Below are 5,711 nucleotides of genomic sequence, written 5' to 3'. Positions count from 1 at the left end.
AGTTTCAATATCTGACGGGGTTAAACATAGACCCAATGCCTACTGAACGGTTTGAACTTGAAGAGGAACACAAAGATTTCTTCAGACTTTTGAAAGTGCCTGGTGGGGCAGGTCCAACGCTACTTGAACTCAGGGAAGCATTACGAGTGTGTCGGGGATGGGTTAACCTTGATCATCGTAAATGGTTGGGACTGTTGCTTCTTCAACACATTGGACTTTATGGTTTGCATCATAACTCTAGAATTCCATATGAAAGTGCCAAAAGAGTTTTTGATGATGAAGCAATGAAGACGTATCCGTGGGGTCGGTCAGCATTTGAAGCTCTTGTTGATTCCATAAAGATGTTGAACCCTACGGGAAAGTCGTACACCCTCAGTGGGTTTACACCCGTGTTACAGGCTTGGGCGTATGAGTCCATCAAATGCTTTGGAGAACGGTTTGGGAATGCATCAGCTAATGATGGTGGCATACCGATGCTTCAATGGGGTGGAAACCGTACACGTTCATCGCTGGAAACCGCAATTGCTGAAGAGATCAAAGCGCTTGGTGAGGTAAGGTTTATATCTGGTTGAGTGATTGTTTAGTAATGGATGAGTTATGATTTAGTTATGGCTGAGTTATTGTTTAGTAACGGCTGAGTTATGTTTTAGTAATGGCTGATTTATGCTTTAGTGTTGGCTGAGTTATGTTTTAGTAATGACTGATTTATGCTTTCATTAGTAATGACTGAGTTAAAACTTACTGATGGGTTTCATAATCTCTTATGTTACAGCTGCGTGTGATTAATATGGTTATGAAGGAAAATGGCTGCGAGCTATTTCATTCGTGGCCAGAACAAGAAGACGGCCCAACAATTGATCGCCTGATCGAAGACATACATATGAATACATTTGTTAAAGGTTTTTGGGGTGTTAAGGGGAGTGATAAGAAGAAAGAGAATAAGAAAGCTGAAGCAGTTGTTGAGTCTGAACCTCCTCCCGCAAAGAAGCGGAAAGTCCAGAAGATGAAAGTTTCCAACAGTCAGGAAACTAGTGAAGGAGTTGCACAGGGGAGGAAGAAGAAAGGAAAAAAGGTAAGTGAGGAGGAAGATGTTGGGGAAGATGGGTCGGTTAGAACTATCGAAGATGAGTCGGTTAGTACTATCTACGAATTGATCTCTAAGTTATACACAAGTTTTGACACCGTTGATAGGAACATTGAAAATGTATCGGCGAATCTGGAGAAGAAGATGGATGAAAGGATTGAAACCAGGCTTGGATCTTTTGTGACGGACCTCAAACAGATGAAAGAGCTCGTGCTTCCAAAGAGCACGAGTGACCAGACTTTAATTTTGGGACAGGAACTAAATAACCTGGGACATGGACAGGAACTTCAGACATCAAAAGGTCCACCAAAAGTTCCGGTAATGTCTGATTTATATTTGTTTTATGGCTGATTTTTCAGAATGTTTAGGCTGAGTTATTATAATTTTAATTGTCTTCACTATGATAAACAGGAAAAGAACTCTTTGACTTCTCCTAAGAAGTCTCCAGATGCTAAGAAGTCTCCAGCTGCTAAGAAACCAGCTGATACGAAAACAGGGCCTTCCACGAGGAGAAATGCCAAAGAGTTAGAGGCGTCAGAGAAGGCCAAAGAGTTAGAGGCGGCAGAGAAGGTAATGTCTGATTTATCTTTGTTTTATGGCTGATTTTTTAGAATGTTTAGGCTGAGTTATCATAATGTATGATTTATCTTTGTTTTATGGCTGATTTTTCAGAATGTTTAGGCTGAGTTATTATAATTTTAATATACAGGAAAAGAACTATTTGACTTCTCCAGATGCTAAGAAGTCTCCAGCTACTAAGAGACCAGCTGATACGAAAACACGGCCTTCCACGAGGAGAAATGTTAAAGAGTTAGAGGCGGCAGAGGAGGCCAAAGAGTTAGAGGCGGCAGAGAAGGCCAAAGAAGTAGCTGCGTTAAAGAAGCCCAAAGAAGTAGCTGCGGCAAAGCAGGCTAAAGAAGTAGCTGCGGCTGGAGGTAGAGGTGGAGGTAGAGGTAGAGGTAGAGGTAGAGGTAGAGGTAGAGGTAGAGGTAGAGGTAGAGGTAGAGGTAGGGCGCCTAAAAATCCTACTGCTGCTGTTGTGGCTGCTGGTGTTAAGCCGTTGAAATTTGTACTACCTGGAGGTTCAGAAGCTGGTGCAGAAGATATTACAGACGAGTATTTTGCTGAAGCCGACTCACTTGAACCTGAATCTGAGGATGATGAGGAGGAAAAGATTAGGCTTGATAGAATTAAAGCTTTAAGGCTGGAGAGTGTTAAGCTGTCAGCGGATGGGAGTGCATTGAATACACAACAAGATCATCCAAGCTGGATTTTCCCTAATATTGGAGACAACGGACTGACGTGCATGAGGAAGAACTGTTCACCTGGACCTGGAATATATGATCCTCTGGCACCTGTTGATCCGGTGAAGTTGCAGAAACTTTTGGAGTACCTAAAGAAAGCCGAGTATGACCCTTTAGACCCTTTTGCTTAACAAGTTAATAACAGCTTGTTAACATTATATTAACTTGTGTTTATTTGTTTGTTAGGAATATCCCGTTAGGCAAAGGCGGAATGGAAATTGAATTCTATAGGGTGCTAATCACCGAACGAAAGGACTGGCCAGTGAGGCCAGAAGAATATGGTAAATATGGGTAGCTTACTGATCAAGTAAGTTTATCTTAATGTCTTAGTTATTGTTGTCGTTGTCTGACTTATATTACATTATGGCTGCGTTGTTGTTTACTACTCAGTTTTCTGTTGTACAGCACTTGGGCGCGTTTATGAGAGTCCTTAGGTGTAGGTACAAACGAGATCCCTTCCCATTCCACAACAAACGCATTGCGTTTATAGACCCGTGGTTCACCAGTGAAATGGTTCACCGTCATTATCCGTTGTTCAAGTCCGAACCCAAGTTTTTTACAATGACTGGCAATTGTTATGAAGAATTAGTTAAAGGTTTGATTCCATCAGATGAACAAACTAATTTGAAGTGGATAGAAGATGTGGATCACCTGTATATTGCTCCACAAATTGGAGGCGATCACTGGGTGGCGCTGCACGTGGATCTCAACAGAAGGCATATTGATTGCTATGATAGCATCGTGGGACAAGTAACCGGAGAGAGTGAGCTTAGAATGCTGAATGCTTGTAGGGCGTTTACGCGGATGATTCCAGCAATGATGAACGCGAACGTTCCTCACGAAATTCGTACACCTACTTACAAACAGTTTACCTTCAGGAGGAGGACAGTCTCCAAGGTCCCTCAAAACGTACAGGTTGGTGACTGTGGCGTGTACGCTTTAAAGTTTATAGAATGTCTAGCGCTTGGTGTGTCTTTCGATGGAATCTGTGATCAAAACATCCAGGGTATACGTGTTAAAATGGCAGCAGAAATCTTCGATGAGTCACCTGATTTTATGAATCAGTTCACGTAAAAAACATTTGTATTTCTTTTGGTAGGTAGGAATTGCACTTTGGATATGTAAAAAAACCTTTGGATTTCTTTTGGTAGGAATTGTACTTGGATATGTAAAAAAACATCTGGATTTCTTTTGGTAGGAATTGTACTTGGATAAGAAAGTTCTTTGTTTAGTATCTTTTCAATGTTACGGCTGAGTTATGTACTTCACACGGCTGAGTTATAATTAAATATTGAATAAACATATATGTTATGGCTGAGTTATATATTTCGAACGGCTGAGTTATCTACTTCGTACGGATGAGTGAGTTATGGCTGAGTTATGAACTTGGTACGGCTTCGTTTAGTCTTTCGTGCCGTGCCTCGATATTACTAAAAGTGTTGTTGGGGAAGCCCAAACAATAATTCTGTGCCTGCTCAGATCCACACGCGTAATCAATTTATAAAGTTAGTTTTTTCACAATATATTATACAAAATAATTAAAAAATTGAACTCAAAATTCGAATAAAAAATCTTAAAATTCCGACAAATTGACTAAGTGATGGCTGAGTTATTGACTTACACGGCTGACTTATAAAATATTTGTAAATTTACATTATTATAACTCAACATTTAAATGTAAAATTGAATTATGAATATTACAATTATTATAACCAATAAAAAGTAATAATTATAGAGAAAGATTGATTTTTACACATTCTCACCAAGGATGTGTAAAACATACAACACATGACGTTTAGGGGTTAGGGTTAGGGTTAGGGTTGGGGTTTAGGGTTTGAGATGTAGGGTTCAGATTATTTGATTTTTGGATTTGGTTCTAATGGGTTTTAATGTGTATGGTTTAAGGTGGTAATATGGATATAATAATATTATTACCATTTGAATATTTTTTTAAAAATCAAAAAATCAAAAAAATATTTGGTTATTTCCGGTTATGGGTCGGTTATATTAATATCTAACAATAAATAACCCAAATTATATTGTAATTAAGTAGATTAGCCTAATATAACAGAAATTAAGCCGAATATATCCGAAATTAATTAAACATACCAATTCAAAAATATCAAATTGGAAAATTTATTTTATCGGTCGGTTCGGTTTAGTCGGTTATTTAGTCATTCTAATAAATAACCCTAAATATATTGTAATAAAGTAGATTAGCCTAATATAACCGAAATTAAGCCGAATATATCCGAAATAAACCAAACATACCAATTCAAAAATATCAAATTGGAAAATTTATTTTATCGGTCGGTTCGGTTAAGTCGGTTATTTAGTCATTCTAATTTGAGGGTTGGCTGAGATATCGTCTATTGACGGCTGAGTTATAATTAATCAGCGAGATTCTCGGGACGCAGCGAAAATCTCGCTGCACTCTGATTGGTGGATTCAGCGGCGGTTACTTCCCATAATCCCGTACAAATAGGTTTGAGAGCCTGAGAGATTGAAATATTCCAACCTCCACAACTTTCCAAGATATAGAGAGAAAGAGATGGTGACTACTCGATCTGCGAGGCTGAGACGGGCTCGGGAAAGGATAGCCGCTTCGGCGAGCGGTTCCAGCCGAACTGAAACGTCGAATAATCCCTCCGCCCAAGAGGGCGTGGAAACGTTCCGCGTTCGCGCACCTGTTCCGCATGTCGATATGACGGGTGCAGAAGGGAGCCTCGTATGTCAGGAACTCCGAAGGTATCGAGCTCGCCGCTATAGGCTGGGGGCTCACCTTATGGCGAGACGCCGTAGATTGGCCGAAGTCTGTCGGCTTTATCGTTTGGACGGGACTATTCGGGTCCTGAACGAAATAATCGCCGAAGGTTTCTTCTTGGAGAAGTGGCGTATGACCGGGCTGCTCGCCGCGCATGCGGCGTGCCAAGAGCTGGTGGCGAGTATGGAGGTGCCTGTCCTTTTTGAGGCTGACTGTCAACCTCTCGAAGATACCGCGCACCCGTTTACTGTGGATATCTGGGCCTACCGGGCTTCCATAGAGAGATTAAGGCGGTATGCCAATTTCCTGGAGTCGGCCGGCCCAATTTTCCGTGAGAAGCACTTGGTCGAGGGCCCGTGTTCCTTTTTGGAAGACTTGGCGTCAAGAGGCGTCAAAGTTCCGAGGGAGAGACTGGAGACCCTAAGGGAAGCTCGTCAGTTCTGGCGAACCGAACTGGACAAGGTAACGGTGGAGGAACCGCTGGCAGACGATCTATCAGGTCCACGGCCTCCACTTCGTCTGCAGGACCAACCCAGACGGTGATGGTGAAACCCCGACC

Source organism: Camelina sativa, chromosome 9 (assembly GCF_000633955.1).
Source record: "Camelina sativa cultivar DH55 chromosome 9, Cs, whole genome shotgun sequence".
Classification (NCBI taxonomy): Eukaryota; Viridiplantae; Streptophyta; class Magnoliopsida; order Brassicales; family Brassicaceae; genus Camelina; species Camelina sativa.
Note: the sequence above shows the minus strand (reverse complement) of the source record.